Genomic DNA, 20577 nt, shown 5'->3' on the forward strand with positions numbered 1-20577 from the left:
TGGCAAAGCCTTGATCTTTATTTGATATTCTGATTCCGCAAAGAAAGTATATATCAATAGATGACTAATAAATGAGGGGATAAGCAGCCCTAAAGTTTTTTTTGCTGCTTAAATATATAGATATTGAACCTACATGCATCTTGCAGACAGCAGGAAGTTCTCTGAATCTTAGAAGGGCTTGAAAGAGTTCAAATACAGATGGGTTTTATAGTTTTTGGAAATTGTCTCAGGAATTCCAGGATTTCAGTGCAGCCCAGGAGATAACTGTGCTGAGATTAATATTTGCTTTTTTTCAGCAAAATCTATTACCTTGTCTGTTGTTTAAACATATTCCTTAACAGGTAGTTGAATGATTTCTTTAGCCTTTAGGCAGCATTCCTGGCACCACTTTTAACTAGAGGCACTGAAAGTTCACAACTGAACGCACAAGTCAAAGAAGTCATCCTCTGTCCACTGAGACAGGTTCTTGTCTTGTATCTAAATTTTCTGCTTATGAACGTGTTCGGTTTGCATTTGCTGTAAGCATTATTTCCAAAGTACTTTCGCCTTTCATTAAAAACGGAGGAAGGACAAGTCGACTGGTGGCAAATTGTAAGCAGCAGATGCCTGTTCCACGCAGTATTTTACCCTCCCCTACAGCACAGAGGTTTCTTTCTAATACTCAGAACGTTAGAGTTCATCACGTTTCCAGGAGTAGAGGACAGGATGAGTTTAAAGCTCTTTGGGGTAAAATTAGCATAATAGTTGTGAGAAAAGAAAGAAGAGGCATGTATCCACTCCCATCAGACAGCTTAGCTGACAGGTGTGACAGGTAATACTGTAAGTATTCAGAACCAAGTACTTTCTTTAGTCAGTCTGTAGTTGAGGCCAGCAACAAACTATGATCTAGTGTGCGTAAATGCTGGTGGCTTCTACCAGAAACGAACAGCACTGTCGATTTGTTCAGAGGTAAAGCTTTGCATTAGAGCTATGACAAACTGCAATTGTTTTCATTACCTTGAGGTACTGAGCAGCCTGGGTGGAAAATAAAGATTAGTTGTAAGAATTTTTTCTTAAACAATAATTGTACGTATGTGCGAGGGTTTAATTGTTTAGACATATTGGCTAAATACGGGTTAGATTATTGTGTTTTCGCCAAGAGTGAGACTCGCCAAAGCAACAGTCTGCGTTGCTGTGATCCGAACTCGATTTTAACGGCACTTGGCACATCTGCCCTTTTCGGTGTTAATAGTTGTCATTACCAGCATTCATTGGTCTATTGTCACACGAGCAGAAGAGGATGAGGGTGTGCTTTCCTGGAAAGCTTCTGCAGTTGTGTTCCATCATTTGAAGGAGCATGCGTCTAAAACACAGAATGTTTAATGCATTAGTCAGCTTTATCATCTTATTTACTTAGCCTATGCACCAAAAGCTGTATTCATCCTACTTTTTTCCCTTGTACTTCTTACCGATTTGTTATGGGTTTATTTTAGTCTTCCTATGCGTTACTTTTCAAAACTAATTGAAGTTTGTTTTATTAGAAGAATCTTTGTATTTTAGAAGGCTAGGATGAATATCAAAGAAGGCAAAACCAGAAGCATGGTTAGAGATGCAAAGAATTTTAAGAAAAAATGTGTTTTGCATAGTAAGTAGTTAGTTTTCTAGATGGCTCAATGGAAGTCAGCATGATGGAACTTCTGTGAGCTTTTGGGTGTGAAAGTGGGGAAACTAAATAACGGGTCTGTCTTTCCTCTGTGAAGTACCATTCAATTGCATAGAATCAAAGTTGTACTTTTCCACTTATTGTCTATTTGCTTTTCTTCCTCAGACCTTTCCTAACTACTGGTAGAGTGAATGCCTCTAAAAATCACTATTTTGACCCTCATTATTTTGACCTTGATTTGTACGTCTGTTAGGTAAGAAAAAGTAATTTGCTCAAAAATGAGGGTGGAAGCATCATTCTCCAATCTCATGCCATAGCCCTTGTAAAAGAAAATGAATTGGCTTTCTGTGCTACAAACTCTTTAACTATAAATCAATCTGTTGCTACTCTATGAGATTTCTGTATAATTGCCCGTGAATGCAAAATTAAGTACTTCGAGGCATTCACAGATGCAGAACATCAGAGATAAAGATTGTAGTAAATCAGATCTCATGAATATGCATATTTTGTTGCCAGTAAGCAATCTGAGTTATCTAAATTAAAATTCAAAATTATGTATTGCAAAGGAAGTGTTCTGCTTTTTTTATTTTTTTTTAAGAGTTGGAAAACAATTGCTGTAGTCTTCCCATCATTACTATGCACATAATAATCATGTGAAGCAAATGATACTACTTTTTATGCTACTTGTTTTAAATAGCTTTTATTTCTTAAACTGCTGTTAAAAATAGATTGAGAACTCTGAAGAGCAGTGCGCCATGGAGCTGGTAGGAAGCCACTGACAACAGCCAATGCTCCTTGCCTATTTGTGTTCTTACAACAGAGATTTCAGACTGAAGCAACACTAAGGAAAACCAATTACTGTTTGTGAAATGTAACATACAGGGTTTGATTTAAAAACATTCCTAGGGCTTAGACACTTATCAAGTAGAAGTGCAGAACACCTTTATTAGTGTATGTAGTTAACTCCCCTAGTGCAGTGCCTAGGCTGCTGTTAGCCACGTAGGCAACAGCTCTTGCTCTTAGGTGCCAGACACTGTGCTGAAACAAGTGCATGCACTCTATCTGCTATATAGTCTGCTGTGTGTGGGTAGAAGACTCTCCAAGAGGGTGGCAGTGGTGAGGGCACCAGTAACTTACTCCATCTGTTGCAGCTGCTTGTTAGTCCTTCTGGCAGATATGAGGTAAAAGGATAGGAGTGGATAACTTAAGGTGTTACATCTCTGCTAGGTGTTTATTCTGCCTTTTTGGTGGTTATCATGCCTGAGGCAAGAACATCAGGTTTATTTGGGAATTGCTCTGATGGGTGAGGGCACTTTTATCCAGTGTGCATGGCTGTGCCAGGGTAAGGAGTGTACTAGTCCTGGACTACTGCTGCTGTGACTGGTGCTGATCCAGCCATAGAAGCAGAGCGATAGTTGTGGGAGTCAAGTCTTGTCTATTTAATCTGTGTCTGTGTGTCCTTTAGAAAGCTGTGCAAGTGTCTGTTTAATGCCTACTGCCACAGTCAGAAAGCACCAGGAGTTCTTAATTATCTGAAACAGCTTCACCTGGGACTTCCACCCACACTGCATGCCCAGGGCCCAAAGAGCCTCAGTTAAACTTGGAGCTATGGTTGAGACAAGACTGTGGTTGGGTTTGTCTTCTGCTTTTTTATGCTTGTTCATTCGACTTCCCTGGTTGAAGGTGAATTTGTCTCATCAGCTTTCATTTTTCTTGGAATCACAAAACTATCGGCGCAGGCTGTGGTGGTCACTAGACTGGCTCTGCTTTCTCCTGTGGGGTGGTGTCTTTGGTCAGGTCAGTCTCTTCTTTTGCTACGGTTGTTCTCTGTTTCTGGTTAATCTTACCTGGCTCTTTTGTCTTTAATGAACTGGTCTTCAAAACTGTTGTCTGCTTTTATAGTAAGTCCTGTGTCTCTTCTACTTGACTTTGTCTAGGGATGTGTTGTATTAAAAAGAAAAATGACATGGGCTTTGCTGTAACTAGTATAATTGTGTACCTAAGAGCTTTAAACCAAAGCAGATTTTCATGGTAAAGTCTTGGTACTTTTTAGTACACATTTTTCACATTATGTGTCTACTGTACTTATGTTAAGTAATATTCACAATGCTCCATATGTGTTCGTGTAATGTTTTTAAAAATGTTTTTGTAAGGATATTTGCTAAAATGAATAGGCATTCCTTTTCTGTGAGCTGTTCTGGATGAAATCAAGAGTTTGTGGTCAAAAGGCAGAGGGCAGACCCTATAATTAATTTCTTTGGAGACTATAAACCTGTTGTTGTCAGCTAGAGGAACTTCTGCTGTAGCAGGAATAGGATTATTTTGTGATGTGTTATGAACAGATACTGATTTCTTTGAATTACATCAGGAAGCAGTGCACCATGATTATCTTAATTGGAGAAAGTATGTAAGCAGTTAGAGTCCTTGGGAGTGGCAAACAGTAGTGTTGGTTTTGTGGTTTTTTTTTAGCTCTGGGGAAAGAGCTGTGTATTTAATGACATCCTGTTAAAGAAAACTACTGAAGTTAATGCAGGCTTTTCACGCTTCACTTTATAATGTTTATAACATCAGAATTGCGATGAAGCTCCTTGAAACTGTTTTTGCTGGGATTTTGGTAAAAAGGGAATACTGTAAGGGCTTCTCCCTTGCCCGTCCTCTTGTGTTTCATGTACAAAGTGGGTAGACGGACACACACAAGGAAAACTGGTGTTTTGATTGCAGTTGTCAGTAGTTATATCTTACTTGTTGCCTTACTGTAGTAATTGTTTTGAGTTAGTTCATTAACATAAGTGTGTAGGAGGGCATGTGAGAAAGAAAGGCAAATGAAAGAGGTCAAGTTTCACAGGTAAATGTGAGGTCCTTCAAGAGAAATGGTTTGTCTGGTGTTTCTCCTTTACTTAAGCTCAGTATGTCAGAGGAGAAAGTGAAGATGTTCTGGGTGGACTTAAGTATGCGTAGTTGTGGTTAAGGAGATAAGTCTCTAAGGCATTTGGACAGGCTTTAGTGGGAGTCTGTAATTTCAAGTCCAGCATAGGGAAAAGAGAACTCTGGGATTCTAATTTCAAAAGTCTCGGTAAAGCTTAAAGGTGTTTGTGCATCCAACTCCCACTATCCTTAATATAAAGGCTTTAGTTGTCTAAATTTGCTTGCAGAAGAAAGGTCATGGAGACTGGAGGGGGGGCATCAGTTAGTGCTGACATTAAGGTCTTGAGTGATTTTACTGAGATGTAGATGAATGATTTCAGAAGTTTACTGTGACTTTTACTTTCCATTGCATTCTTCAAGCTTTTAAACAGAACGAACTTTACAGGCCAAAAAAAGTCGATGAGATCTGCACTTCTGTGCTATAAATCAATTGAGAGAAGGACACTGTCAGACTGAATACAGAGACTTAAATGCTTTCCATAAATACCAAAACCTGCAGTGGATCTGGAGGGTGTAATTACCTCTTAATTGATAAAGCACAAATCTCTGGTTTGGGTATGGTTAACAGCAGTTCAGTATGTTTCTTGTTAGTGTATTGGTATAACATGTAACTTTAATGCCCCAGTGTCTTGTGTGTATCTGGTATAATTATTGTGATCTTGTCAAGTTGTTTTTGTGATGCACTGAGTTTAAGAAAACAGTCTTTTTTTTTTTTTTTTTTTAAACCCAAAGGTATTTAAATTTGAAGTAATTCAGGAAAATTCTTTGCTGTTTCACACCCCTTTCCCCAAGCCTTTGTCAAAACAGTCAATGAGCATAATAAAGAGGGCTAGTGTGCAGTTAGCTGTCCTAGAAGTTAACTTGAGGATGAAGGGGATGGAATATGGAGTTTTAGATGCTGTGGTGGAAACTTAAAAAGCAGTTTTGAGTTATTCATGATTACATATTCTCTGCCTTTAATGTTCAGCTAGATATTTCTTGCCACTTATAGAAGATTCAGGACTCCTTTACTAGGGATAGTAGTGTCAGCTGGGTTTGGAACAGGGAGTGATTCCCTAAATAGACAGGGAAAGCTGAGACCAAGGACTTTTGATTAGTAATAAGCCTGCCATGGTGTGTGTCATTTGTTTGTTTTTTTTTATCTCCCTCTCAAGAGAAGTCTGGGGACAGTGTCAGTTTTCTTCATAGAGAACTGTTTGGAGTCCTTCAGTCTTTATGTGATGTTGTGAAGTTATGTTTCATTAATTTATTATTATTTGCAGACTAAATGTTTCCAGTAGTTGGTTGAGTTCTGTGTAGTGTCTCTAGGCTTACTGATAATGAGCTGGTTGTTCCTGGCTACCCTGGAACACCTGTTGTGAGCTAGCTGTATCTTGACACCATGGGAATATGTGGTTTGTTGTTTTTGTTAAGAAAAAAATATTAGGAAGCCAAGTAATTGATTTCAGAAGCTTTTTTAAAAAAAAATCTATTTTACAATAAATCCGAATAAATGCAACATCAAAGATTAATTGAGAGCTCAGGGGTTTACAAATGGTTCAAAATAGTTTGCTAAAAGCAATACCTGGGAATCTTTTGTTTCCTGCTTTGTTGGTGAACCCGGAGAGATAGACTGAACAATTTCTTTTTTTTTTTGCATGACTGACAGATCATGTAGTACTTGTAAACAATCAAAAAATATACAGAAGAGATTGTGGGCCAGAGGAATTAACTGGCTAAAAGCATTCTGTCTGCCACGCTCTCCAAAATCAAGGTAACATCCTGTCAGTACTGTTCAGGGCAACTCACCTGGGTTTCTGTTAAAAGATTAGGTGCTTTCCGAAGCACTGGAATTGAACACATTGAAATGTGGGGTTAAGTTTCCCATCATTCACTCTTCTCAGTTCTGAGCTGATTTTTCCACCCCACCCTGGAATCTGATTTCAAGGCTATGCTTTGATTTCAATATGGAGTAATATTTACAATTTAAGCTTTTTCCTCTGACTCTAGTTCCATCCAACCTTGAGCTATTAACTCAGGTGAACTTGCAAATAAATGAACTCTATCCTGAAGTAATCTTAAGCTTTTTGATGGAGAAATATAACTGCGTAATGATTATAAAGCAAATTCCTTTAAATTGCCTTTAAAATTAAAGGATTGACAGTGTCTTTCCACAGCAGTATGTTGGCTCTTGCCCATGGTTGCATGTGGGTGGCCTCTCTTGGCCTAGCTTTAGCACTTATGTGGCAAGGTAGACTGGAGCAGTTTCAGTTTCAGACTTCTCCCCCCCAAATCATTTTATTAAAGCAACAGTAGAACAGTATCATTAAGGGTTGGATCCTATGAATGTATTAGTTTGGTGGAAAGGAAAAATCCTCTCAAACCAGGCCCATACTGGTGCCTTGCTGATTACTGTCCTTGAATAAATCTTGTTGCTGTCTTTCGTCTCAAAAGTGGAGCTCTGTCACACTCTGCAAAGTGTTCCATAAATAATCTGAGTATATAGAAGATTGCTTAATGTCAGAATAATTCATTCTCCCAGTACTGCAGGCAAGAGTGATGCATCTTTTTTTTAAGAGGAAATAGTCCTGTTATCTGTACTGGAATTCAAAGATAAGAGTGTCTACTAATTGATTTCAATTGCTGATGTACTTTACCAAATGAATGAGTTAAGCAGCTCAGGTAGTAGTTGAAACAAGAGCTAAATATCGCTTTCCAAACCATAAACTTGGAGTGCAGCAACTTGCAAGTCAGTCAGTGTCTGTGCTATTGTGGGAGCTCGGTGGTTAGTACGTAGCTCAGGACGTGAAGCATTACGATATTTCAGTCATGGTCAGAGCTACATCCTTGTTTTCAAAAGCTGTTTTAGGAGAAAAATGGTCTGTTTTTCACAAAAGCAAGCTATGATTAAAGGACAGGCTGCTTTCCTGATGGACCCTTTCGGTTTAGTAAAGGAGATCTTCAGATAACCTAATGAAGCAAATTTTGTTCTTGCAGTGGGAAACCATAGCAACCTGCCACTTTAGAATGCATGGTATATAATCTGTCTGTCCTTCAGCTAGTATTTTGCTGTCCAGAAATAGTCATCGGTTCCTAATGTGTGAATGTAGAATGTCAGACAAATGGAGCCAGAGTGACAGTGTTGTCTCTGAGGTAAACAAGAGCCCTGTTGTGCTGCTTGTCCGGTACTGCACGTTTGGAAATCAGGTTCTGCTGGAGGGCAAAGCAAGTCTATTTTTCTAGTTTTACTTTTCAATAAATAGGTTACAGAGATGCTCTGAAATTGGTCCCTGAAAGAGCTTGCTGCAGTCCCCTTAGTGCCAGCTGTACCCTGCCCTCTGATTCATACATATATGTTCCCACTTAGGTCTGACATCCTTTTCTCAAGTGACAGTATTTGGAGTAGAAAGATTGTTGGTCACTGTATTTATTTATTTATTTTATATCACTTTGTTCAGGCTCAAATAACCGTAGAAGTACTTGCTAATTGTGTAGGAGGGTAAGTGACCTGCAGCTTGCTTGCAGCTGGCCAAAGCTGCTGGCTGTGCTTGAGGAATACACAGAAAGCATTCTTCCTTGCTTAAATAAATAAAATGTGTATGAGCAATTTCAGTGACCTCTCTTTGTGTCTTGCCCCCCTCAAAGTTCTGAAAAAAAAAAAAGGCTGAGAGAAATATTTTCTTTAGATACCAATATTTATTACTGAACTGTTAAATTTTAGCTTATGAGTCTTAGAATCTGTTTTCAGTTTTAGAGACTAGGTTTCCAGTCTGCAAAGGGACAATTTACTCAGCTTTTATGTGAAGAGAACCAAATGAGTAGTGTGTTGAAGATAAGAATGGCCAATACTTGTTGATATTACTAGGGACTGATTTGGACTGAATGCTCTGCATTTCCTTTAAAACATCATGAGTCCAACTTGTTTAAGCATTTTAAGAAATCAACTTGAACACCACCAAATTGATGAGGGGATTCAGGGCTCCCTCAGTAAGCCTGCTGATGGCACCAACTTGCATAGGAGTGTTTATCCGAGGGAAGGTTTTATAGAGGGATCTGGACAGGCTGGATCAATGGGCTGAGGCCACCTGTGTGGGGTTCAACAAAGCTCAATGCCAGGTCCTGCACCTGGGCCTCAACATCCCAATTCCATGCTGTGGGCTTGAGGATTAATGGCTGAAAAGATACTTGGTGGAAAAGGACCTGGTGCTGTTGGTTGATAGCTGGCTGAATATGAGCCATCAGTGTGCTCAGGTGCCCAAAAAGGCAAAGAGCATCCTGGCTTGTATCAAAAACTGTGTGGCCAGCAGGAGTAGGTAAGCATTCGTGGCCCTGTATTAAGTGCTAGTGAGGCCACAGCTCAAATACTGTGTTCAGTTTTGAGTCCCTCGCTACAAGATAGACATTGAGCTGCTAGAGCACATCCAGAGAAGGGCACCAAAGCTGAGGAAGGGGCTGGAGCACAAGTCTTGTGAGGAATGGCTGAGGGACCTGGGATTGCTTAGTCTGGAACAGAAAGGCTGAGAAGTGACTTTATGGCTCTCTACCACTGCCTGAAAGGAGGTTTTAGTGAGGTGGGTGTTGGTCTCTTCTCCCAATAAACAAGTGATAGGGTGAGAGGAAATGGCCCCAAGTTGCACCAGGGGAGGTTTAGGTTGGATATTGGGGAAAAATGTCTTTACTGAAGAGTGGTGAAGCATTGCAACAGGCTCCCCGGGGCAGTGGTGGAGTCTTCATCCCTGCAGGTATTTAAGAGATGCGTAGATGTGGTGTTTCTGAGTTTTTTGATAAATCAAATGTTAACTGCCAAAATGTATTGTTTAAAATATAAAATTATTTTGATAGGGCTGTGATATACTACTTAAGAGGAAAGCAGGGCAATATTTGAGTGTTTCTTCAGTTGATCGTTATACTGTTTCTGTGCCATAGTGAGCCAAATCCATTAGAGTCCTTTTCCTTTAGCCTGATCTGGCTCCTTATTGTTTGTGACGCTTTGATTTCTTTAAAGTTATAGTTAACTAAATTTTTCTTATTACTTATGCCTCAACCTCTGTGCCTTTTCTGACTTTTTTTTTTTTTAATCATACCTGTTAAATAGTAGTTTTTATACCCCTACACCCCCTGCCGCCTCACAAACCCACCCCACCCACATATATTTTTCATCTATCTTTAGGCAATTGTTCTTTAATGTCAACAGTGGCACTCTGTTAAATTATTCCTATAGTCATTAAGTTTTGTTCCAGTATCTTTTAGTGTGATCTGAATCTAGGTTGTTTTCAGCTTTTGAAATTGTTTTGATTGTGTACTTGTTACTTGCACCTGTACATAGATGGATTCAGCGCTGAGATCAGTTGTGATCACTTGTGTCTAAGCAAATGCTGTGGATTTCTTGTTTTTTTTGTTCTAGTGCAGTGGCAGATTTTTCTTCCTGTCATGTTTGGGGATGTAATAAAAATCCCTTTTGTTGGGGGAGGACACTTCAAAGTGAAAGAAAATGGAAATGATGGTGCACATGCTCAGATACATAACATCAAAGCTAATAATGGAAATAATTGTCTTGAAAACTATAATAATTTAAGAGAGATATGTCATCATTTGCCTTCTCCCAAATGAGGGCAGTAGTGGCACATGATTTGTATCATCTTTACTCATGTTTAATGTAACACTTATTAAAGACTGTGAGTTTTGGTATATTTATATTAGTTCTTGCAGTGGATGTGTTGTGGAATTACTTTTATAAATTCAGAGCTGAGAAATAACGGAAAAGACTGTGAAGGAAGATATTTTTATAAAGAGGACTTTCAGCTTAACCTCCCACTAGAATGATTTTTCAAGTTCCGAAGTAAAGCAAGACAATTTGCTGAAGGGAAGAAAATGCTGCCATTTGACAAGTACAGCTGGCAAATCTGCATTTAAAGTTTTCTAGGTTTTCAGGAGATGGTTGAGTCTTACAAGATTTAAACTTATTCTTTTCAGTATAAGATGTTTAATTTAACTCTTCAGTTCAAGACCCACTGAGTCTGTTTGTATGTAAATAATGTGCTTCTTACATCCTCACGGGATTTCTTGGCAGCAGCAATTATGGAAGTATTAAAGGAATAGCTACTCCTACCTCTTCCCTAACATAAGACCTGTTATGTTTTCCTAATTATCTTTAAGTATTGAGTGTTGTTAGTTTTATCGGAGATCAGTGCCTGTTGGTGTAACGTCTTAGCCAGTGTCAACTTCTCAAGTGTGAATTCTCTACTGCCTGAGGACTTTCTGATATGGGATGTAGTGACTAGATTTTGGGGTAACTAAACATAGCAGTGAAGATGATGTAACTGGACAGGTATCTTGCCTGTATTGCACAAGGACTGACCTAGTGAAATGAATAATGGAAGTAATTGTGTAATTGGGTATTGTGGTTTTAGGAACTGCTGACAGGATGTCCAGTCTGCTTTTGTTTGTTCTCTGTGTCTGTTCAGCTTTACGTAAGCTTGTGCTTGTTCTCCCCTGAGTCTGGAGACTCTTCAATTGCAAGCCAGTAATCATGCAAAACAGTGAATCATATTTTTTCTGTGGAGGACTATGTAGATCTATTAAATGGGGTGAAAATGGTATGTAAAATTGTATGTTAAAATGGTTAGAAAAGTAGCCCCATGCAAGCACAACTGTTGTTGACTTGTCAGGGTGGAGTGTGTATATTTGCCTGCCTGCGAACACTAGTGCGGACTACAAGGATTTCCTGAAGGCTGTGCGAAAGCAATGGGCAAGATCTGTGTCTAGTCCCTGGGTGATGGAATGTGGTTAAGTGGAGTACCAGGCTTTGGCCTGTTAGAGGAGTGGCTGTCAAAGGGATAACTGCAGGCTAGGCATTGTGCTGTGTTGTGTGGTTGCTGCCTTCATAATCTTGAAAGGGAGAAAATTGCCCTTTTTAATTCAACTTTGCACTTTTATGTGACCATTCACTGCTAGCAGAAATATACCTTGTGTTCTGAAGATGCGATTTTGGTGCCTGTAGGTCTTCAGACACTCTGTAGATTTCCTTTTCATAAGGAATGTGTGGGTTTTAGCCTCCTTGCTGATCACTTGTGCCTGAAGCAGTGTGCAAGGCACAGTCTGCTGCAGGTGCACTGGAGCCAGGAGGGCCTGGCTCGTTCCTTTGAGGCTGGTATATATGTGCTTGGTTAGTAAAGAGTGGTTAGTGATAGCAGTGTGGGAATCTTTTTTTTTTTTTTTTCTTTTTTTTCCAAAATGTAGACAGGGAATACAGCCCTTTCCTGGGCTTTGTGGATGGCTGCACTTTATTAAGCGCACCAGGTGTAAGATGTCAAGCCAGCTGAAACAATTGAATTTGTTAATTCGATTAACAAAATAATCTGCCCACTGGTGACGGGGAAGCGTGTTATATTGTGACATACTGTGATACTCAGATGAAAACTCTTCTTATCTTAGCTTGGGAAGCCCTTCCTAGTGGACACTTGAAGGAAACTGGCAGCTGATCCAAACATAGCACAAGCGTAGGTCAAAATAACTCCAGTAACCATGAAGAAACTAGGAGAGCTGAACTTTTGTGCATGCTTGAGGTTTTTTTCTTTGTACTGGAGTAAGGGGAAGTGGTTGGTCAGTTTACCTGAGGTTTGGCTCTATCTTGCTTGTGTATTATGAGGATTAAGGTACCGTTTTGCTTCCATTTAACATGTATGACTTTTGTCCACCAGTAAGTCTAATGGCCAGTAAGCAGTGTACATGTTCTGTATGTGGTGGGCATTTGTGGGAGTGAAGGCTGCATTTTGGAGCTTTTACAGGTTATCTGCATCCTGTGGGCAGTACTCTTTCTTGTCATTTTGGTTGCTCTTCATTACCTCTCAGAAGAACAGTTTTACAGTTAAAAGGCTGTTTATCAGATGTCTGTTCTAAAATTTTTTCCATAAGGTTCAATTTCTATGGTATTATCTATCTTAACAAAATTACTGCTGCTTCCATCATTTTCTTGTGTGTCACTTCTCCCTTTCAGTTTGTTCTTTGCTCCCGGTAAATGAGCTTACATGTTATGCATCTAGAAGCTATTTTTCTGGTGTTCCCATTCAGAGTAACTTAAAATACATGACAGTAAATGCTCCTCAGGAAAACTGTCATATTTGTGTTCTCAGACATCTTGGAAGGTTAAAACCCTGTAGCGGGTTTGAAGATGAGAGCATTCACTGTAATGCATTGCACAGAAAATCAATAGGAATTAACTATTGTTTGAAAATGTTATTTCAAGCTAATGTCAGATTAAAAAATATATATTAATGAGGCCTGTTGTACTGGCTGGTGACCTGAGAACATAGGGTTAATTCAGTCATTTGGTTTATGCACTCTCATTTTTCTTTCAGAGTAATAAGCATCTTTAGAGTTCTGCTTACCCAGTCTGTACTTTCATTGCATATGATGTAATTTAATTGCAACATTGAACTTACTTGAGATTAATGGAAGACCTCCTGTAGAGGCTGTCCTCTAGTCATTACCAGGAGATAAAGGCCTGCAGCATGCTGGAAGGAGTTTTTCCTTTTCTTCCCTTTTGTACTCACTCATTCAATGTTCCAGTTCTTGGTGATGAAAAAAATATTTAAAGAAGAGATGAATTAATAACTGTTTTCATCATCCCACTAAGCAGATAAAATGTGTTTCCAGCCTGAGCGATAAGTCTTTTGAGGCAAAAGTCAGAATAGCGATATCATGGAATTCTGGGCTACTGCCCAGCTCCAGTGCTGGCTGTTGTACAGAGGTAGTCTGTGCTTGCCTGCTGCCCCTCTGTGCTTCTGTTGCGTTGCTTTGTTTCTTTGAACAATGATTTTAGTACTTCCAAATGTAGTATTTGAGAGCTCTCTCTGGCACAAGCCACGTGAAGTGCATATGTGGTCATGTTTTGTGTCTTTTTCATGATATTCTGTGAAAAATGATAAAACTTGGGTGTTGTTTGTTGGCTTAAAGGGTGTGAACTTGATAGCATTTCTCCTGAGAGACAAAGGCTGCCAAACCTTTGTAAAGCAGGTGAATAATCCTGTGGAGACTGTTTTGCTTTTTTCCCTTAAGCTTGATTCCAGGTCTCTCTTCGATGTCATGTTTAGCACACTGTCTTAGCCAGACTTCCTGGTTAGTGTTTCAAAGAAATAATAACAGCAGATGAACCTGAGAGGCTTCTCTGTACTCTTGAATAGACCTTTGAGCAGGTGAAACCTCTTAATGTTTCTTTTGACTGCAAAGCAGTGGGAGGAGGGTTTTCCTATGCAGGCAGTACGCATTTGACTGTAACTTTTAAAGTTATTTTAAGTAGAGAACAGCTCCTGTTTAACATCATAGTGAGCCGAGTTTCAGTGGGGCCCCACTCATTTCTGGGCACAAGTTTTTTTTGGTTTTGTTTGTTTCTTCTTTCTTTTTATGAGTCAGGTTTTACTACAACAACTGATGTAGATACTTTCAGAGCCCCAAACCATAACAGATGTGTAACTTTGAACTACAAATGAAAGAATAGTTGGTCCATCTAAACTGATAATTGGTTTTTGTTCCTTCTGCTTTTTTAGTGATGCTTAAACTTGTAAATCTGTGTATGTTTTCTTTTTTTGTCAGCTATCATAAATAAATCTTGTTTCTTGTACATAGAAATAGCAGCTTCTAGGGTCTTCTTTCTCCCTCTTGAATATGAATGTGCATTGTGGGCAGATGTATGTGTTGAATTGTTAGGCAGTTGTGTGAAGGCATGCTAGTGAGTGAGTCTAGAACTACGTGAGTGAAAATAGGGTTTTTCTTACTGAAGCAGTATGGTCTAGCAACAGCAAAAATACACATGAAAATTGCCTTTACAACATGAAGTGCAGAACTGCTGGGTGAGAGCTGCTGAAGAAACTTAACTCTTCTTAGGATGGACCAGTTTAAACAAAAGCTTCATTATGTGTGAATATCAAGATGTTAGGCAGTATTACCTCTGGATGCTTCAGTGCCTAATGATGGATCTTTCCATGGAGTACCAGAGCAAGTTTGGGAGGTGGGTTATCACTGCTCTATTATTTCCTTATGTCTTCCTGGTAAGCTTCTTGATTACCAGAAGCAAATATAAATGACAAGTAGTGTTGCTTTAAAGCACTAATTCACATTTATCTTTCCCAAGTCTGATTGTGTACTGTCCAACTAGTAAGGGATCTCACCCAACAGAAAAAAATGTTCCTTTGCTAGTTTTGCCTCTGGATCTCATGTAATTCTGTGACTATAGGGATAATGTCTCTGCAAAATAAATACTGTTTGTTCAGGAGCTTAGTTAATGCTTGTTCAAGGACTGTATAGTCCTCCTAAAGGTATTCCAAGTGCCAGAATTACTTGTTTTGCTCTGTTCAGCACTTTGCATAGTCCGGAAGCATAAGTAAAGCAATTGAAAGAAATTGCCATACGAATGATATAGTCACTTAGATGAAAGTGAGGATAACAAAGAGAAGTGGAAGGTGGATTATAGGAAGCATGAAAATATTCATAGTACTCTGTGGTATTGCAGCTCACTGAGATAGGATCAGTGTTTATGTGGGTTAGACAAAACAAAGTTAAATATGCTCATTTAAATGGTGTTCATGATACAAACATAGGTTGATCAAATTCTGCTTACTGTTTGCAGTGGTCTATAAATATGCGTGTAATGACTCAAATGCCCACTGTAATTCATTGGACTGCAGAAACTTTACTTGCCTGTGGCTTTTCTTGATTATATAGTAGATCTTTATATTTCAAAATATTGCAGGGTAGTATGTACAACTTGGCCCAAATTCATGATATCCATGTCCTAACCACAGAAAAAGGAGGGTTCAGTGTGCTGGTTTTCTCTTTGTAGTACTGGAGCTTTTAACAAATTAGACCTATAGTTCAGATACTGTGGAGTAAGACAAAGAAATGATTTTCAAGCTTTCCAACAGCTTCTGCTTGAAAATCAGGATATGATGCCAATTGGCGTCTTATCATTTGCTGCCAAATATAATTTAGCCTCTTAGAATTTGAATCCACTCAAGTGGTGAGAAAGCAAAATTAAAAATCAGCCTACTGCTGTTACTTAGAAGCTTTCAAGTGGTTTTGGGAAACTGAGATCAATGGAAACCTTTACTGAAATATCAAATTAAAAGTAGGGATTATTACTCACTCATTTAAAAGCTAATTTAAAATAAGCCATCTGCAGTAAGGATTTCTATTCCATAGTGGAGCTCAAAGTTCAGTTTGTATCATTTCTGGCAAAGTTTTTGTGCTTTGGTGTTTCAAAAAGGAATATGATTTGGAATAAAGTCTTCCATGTTTACCAATACCCAGTGGAGAGCTGAGTATGAGTGTGACCTGTTTTCTATCTTTACAGCGAAGTCCATGTGAACAGATTAAACTCATTCAGCGATACAGTGTAGTTGCTCTAAAACTTCCCTGAACTAACCTGCATTTGTTGACATCAGTTATTCTGTTGATGTGTGCATAAAACGGATTATTTAATAAATGGTGTGAAATTCTGATGAAGTCCTTTGTGTGAAAATATTTTTCTAAGATGTAGTAATCTAAACGAGTGCACCTAATTGCAGGGAAGTGATGCGTGTGCTCAGGGATTTGTCTACTAAAAGTACAGAGGGTTCTTGGAAGTGTCAGAACTTTCAGTCAGGAAAAATCACGGATGCTGTCTTGTCTCTTGTAGAACAGGTTTCCTCTTATGCATTTGTGGTTGGATTGGAGTTGCGATTGCTACTGCCAATGTGTGCTGCCTGTAGAGCTTTCCTGGCTCCATCTGCCCAGGCACAGAAAGTAGCTGTGGGATGGGAAGGTACAGCTGAGACCCCCCTGGCATATCTCTCCAGCTGAGCATCAAAGGGACAGTCGGGAGGTATGTAACACTACCAGCAGCTACCAGTGTTGTCATGCTGTGCATAAGAGAGGGATGTCTTATTTTCATACAGAAATTGACTGGTTGAGCATTAAGCGTAAGCCAGAGGAGTTGGAGAGTTTACTTTTGGGGGCTGGGGTGGGAGAGGGGCAGAATGCCACGGTGACTTCATGTTAATAGAAAGTTTTCTTTTGCTGTACAGGAAGTACATTTGATACTTGCACTGTTCGATCGCTGGGATATCTCTCATACCAACGTATGGAGTTATCAGACTTCATTGTCAAAAATGGAGCAGTTCTTAGAGAAGCCAAAAATGGTGTTCAATTCTGTTCGTGTTAGGGAAGTGTGGTTATTTTTCAGAAGAACAGAACTCTTTAGAGAAGGACACTGACTTTTTAAAAGCTATAAAACTAATGTGGAGTCACAGAGTACCTTAAAGGTGTGAGAATGTGAATAGTAGTCAATGTCATCTACCAGCTCTGCTTACTAGAAAATGAGAAAATAAAAATATCTTCCTTTTTTTTTCCTCCAGAAAGTTACCTAGACTTTGGCTTATAATTCTGTTAGGTGGAGAAAGAGCACATTAGCACCTCTTTTTGTATTGTGAAAGAATGTGCATGGGGAAAATGTATTCAGAAGAGCCTAATAGCCAAAATAGTCTACAGAGACAGGAAAGTGTGGCTAAAGCTCAGATCAAGAGGGAGCAGCCATTTATTAAAAAGCTGATGTTAGAATCGTGGACTTGGTTTCTCTGAATACTTCCTAACAATGCAGAGTTCAAAAGGCGCTCTCTGCTTTTCTTAAAACTGAAGATTTAAATGGTTACTTCGCTTGTGCCCTAAATTTTTTTTTTCTTTATGTATTTCTATTTTTGCTCTTGCTTTCTTGTGCAGAACTGTGTAGTTTACCAAATGAATTCACCTTTCTCCATCTGTGAACCAGTACTAGAAACAACCTTTAAAAAAACTGTAGGTGTTATATAAAGGTAAGTTAGAAAAAAACACTGGTTAAGATGAACTATATTATGAAAGACATTTATTTTGCTAGTTGATAGAGTATTTTGATTAAGGCGAAAGTAGTTGCTTTAAAATTTGAGGTAGACAGAATTTCTCATCATGTATTATTGTAGGAAGTTTATGATTTGTTTGGGTTTCCTTTATATATAAATGTGAAGTAGAAATGTTACATATATTAATGTTTTTGCAGTGGGATGGCTTGCTGGGTTCTCATTTGTTTTCAAATCTTTGTGCTGATTTTTTCCCGAATACTGAATTTCATTTTTGATTTGTGTAGCTACTTCATTTTATACTCTTTGCATCTATTCCCAGAAGAGCGTTTTATATGATGAGTGGAGCATCAGGAGTATAGAGATCAAATGCCGTTGGAAAATAAGCATGTGGGACTTTATTCTTTTTTTTAAACGTAGTGATAATTAAATTTCAGGCTGAGTTTAATTTCCTGCTCATGCCACATAGAGCAGTATTAAGTGTTTTCATGCTCCATCACTCCTTTTTTTTATTAACTTTTTATTTAGAGTAGGTTTTTTGAAAATATTTTATCTTAATAAAAATAAGCTATGAAGCAAGAAAGCCAGCAAAGCTCATGTTACCACACTTTTTATGCAGGTGTTTATGGTTTTGCTGCCACTACTGAATTCCACAGTGCTCTGATGTTGGCAAATAGCTTGTTTTTAATGGTTCATTTTTGACTGACAAAAGCAGAGAAGGCGTCGGTGTCCTGTCACAAAAATATCAGGATTGGGACCAACTGAAAAGACACGTAACAGGTTGGAGATATTTTGGGAGGAATGTGCTGTACACTAGCATTTTGAATGAGCATTAACATTCCCTGGCTGCTGCAGAAGCTCTTTAAAATGCTATTTGCATTGATGATGGTGTAATTGACATTGTTCCCCAAGGAGCTGTAGGGATTGTAGGAAGCTGAAGTCTTGGGCAAAGTCATCTGTTCTTGGGACTCTTAAATAGTCTGAGGTCTTGTTGGTAGCAGAACTTGGATTATTGTACGCGATCATCCTAATAATAAAGGGCCATCAGTATTATGGCTCTTTTCAAGTTCCCAGCAGTATTTTTTGTTAAATCTAATTGAACATTAACTTGCTAATTAGCATTAATGCTTCATTCTATTGAGCAATTGACTGCATAGTTTTGTTTTGAATGGCTTTTCTGGAAGATGTACTGTGATAAACTTTTATAATGAAATTAATAACTTATAGAAGGTTTCATTATTTCAGCAGTAAAAGTAGTAGGATGTGCAATAAAAATGCTATATTTGTTTTCTAGAGCTCTGAAGGCTAGGTGGTAAGGCAAGTGTACAAATCAATGCCTAATAACTATAGAAACATGCAGCTTGAAGTATTAAAAGGGACTTGGGTAGCAATTAATAGAAATAAGATGACTCTTGAGACCTATGCATAATGAAAAGCTTTGAGAAGATTGTATGTACTAGAATGTGGTTAGAAGATATATTATTGTAACTCTGCTGATATATACAGTAGGAGATAACACTGATCTGCCAGTGATAGTTCATACCTGATGTTATATCAATAAGTGAGATGTTTTTTGGCTTCTGTCTGTCATGTGCAGAAGACAGCTGAGGGACAAAAAATTGCTTGCTTACATAGGAATTAAGAATATGACTTGTACCTCCATTTATGTGTTGAGTGAGAAGATCGTTGTAATGAAAACAGTACTAGAATGGTGTGGGAGATATGCTGACTTAATAAATCTGAACATTCTTAAGTGTGATTTGCTTGTCTTCAGAAACAAAAGCTTTAATTTGACTTCACTGAAAGATAGTGGATGAAATTTTGATCTGATACTTAAGTGCAAATTTGCAGTAATTTCACTGAAGGCTTAACTTAATCCTACACTGAATCAGAACTAAAAATTAAATTAGATGTTGTCAGTCCAGACTTAATCTATTAGCCTGCAATTTAGATGCTAAGTCTACTGCCCTGACAGGAGGTACTGTATGTGAAGTAAAGCTCTTTCAGATGAATATTGGGCGTACGGGTTATCTAATGCACTCAAAAGAGAAATTGCGACAGTCAATGATTTTTCACACTTACTTTATATAAAGGTTGAAATGCAATTCCTGAGCAGTTAAGTATTACTGTTAAAATGTTCAGCTTTTCTTATCTGTAAAAGACATTTAAAAAAACACTTAGTAAGTATGATTAGAGGGCTTGCCTAAAACGTAAACCGACCATGTTACATATAAAATTGTGGGAAGGAGGCAGGGGGAATAAGTGAATCTTTTTGATGCAGACTTTCTCATGTTTTTTTTTTTTTTTTTTTTTTTCCCTTGAATTTCAAGCATTTTATTCTAATACTGTTGGGTAATGAATTATTGAAGGCTTAGAAGTGGCTGTAGAGGGTAGACAGTAGAGGTTGACTGAGGATTTTTTTTTTGAAAGTCTAAATGTATGACCAAGTAACAAAAAAAATCAGAGGAATGTGGAAGAAAAGCAGCCAAATTTGGACTAGCTTGTATTAAGATGGAGGGAATTTAAGACACACAAGCCATGACAAATTCACTCTCATTGCTTCTTTTTTAGCAATCCAAAGGAAACATTAGTGCCTTTTTACAGTTCTAATAGTGACTGATGCACCGTTAGAAAATAAAGCAGAGATTAGAGTCATAAGGTAAGATCGCATTATCTGACCTAAGGCCAAGCAGACTATGAAGTTAAGCCACATCACTATTAATTGCCCTTCGCTTCTTTTTCTTACATGTTTGTGTTGTACTATTACTTGTTTTTAAAGGAATTTTACATTTCATTTCTTGTTAGGAGGACAATACTTACAGAAACACCAGCGTGGTGAATAAAATGATTTAATGTTGGTGCTTCCTATCTAAATAGTTGTCATTCAAATAATTTTAAACAATTCCTGTGCTGGCATAGGTTAAAGGGAATAGTTGAGACTAGAAAGTTTTGATTCTGCTTGCTTTTACAGATGCTAAAAGTAGGTGTGCTTCTAACTTGTAGTCTTTGACTGTATGAGTTAAACAATAAATGCAGGTGGTCACAATAATCCAATACAATGTGCTCACTTCCCTTTTTTTTCTTGAATAACTGCTGGCATTGGCAATTGTAATTCTCTTCTCTCATGTTATTCTGCACATTCAAGTTGCTGGTGCTGAAAAGAATGAC

General features: G+C 38.3%; 1 long non-coding RNA gene across 1 annotated transcript in view; it reads left to right on the forward strand.

Moving 5' to 3' along the window:
• The first annotated feature begins 16284 nt into the window (after positions 1–16284).
• Positions 16285–20577, forward strand: part of LOC128853569 (uncharacterized) — a 255098-nt gene continuing 250805 nt past the window's right edge. The window contains exon 1 of the long non-coding RNA XR_008452162.1: positions 16285–16403. This is a non-coding gene — a long non-coding RNA (uncharacterized LOC128853569). The remainder of the gene's footprint in view (positions 16404–20577) is intronic.

This window comes from Cuculus canorus, chromosome 14 (genome assembly GCF_017976375.1).
Source record: "Cuculus canorus isolate bCucCan1 chromosome 14, bCucCan1.pri, whole genome shotgun sequence".
In the NCBI taxonomy this organism is placed as follows: domain Eukaryota; kingdom Metazoa; phylum Chordata; class Aves; order Cuculiformes; family Cuculidae; genus Cuculus; species Cuculus canorus.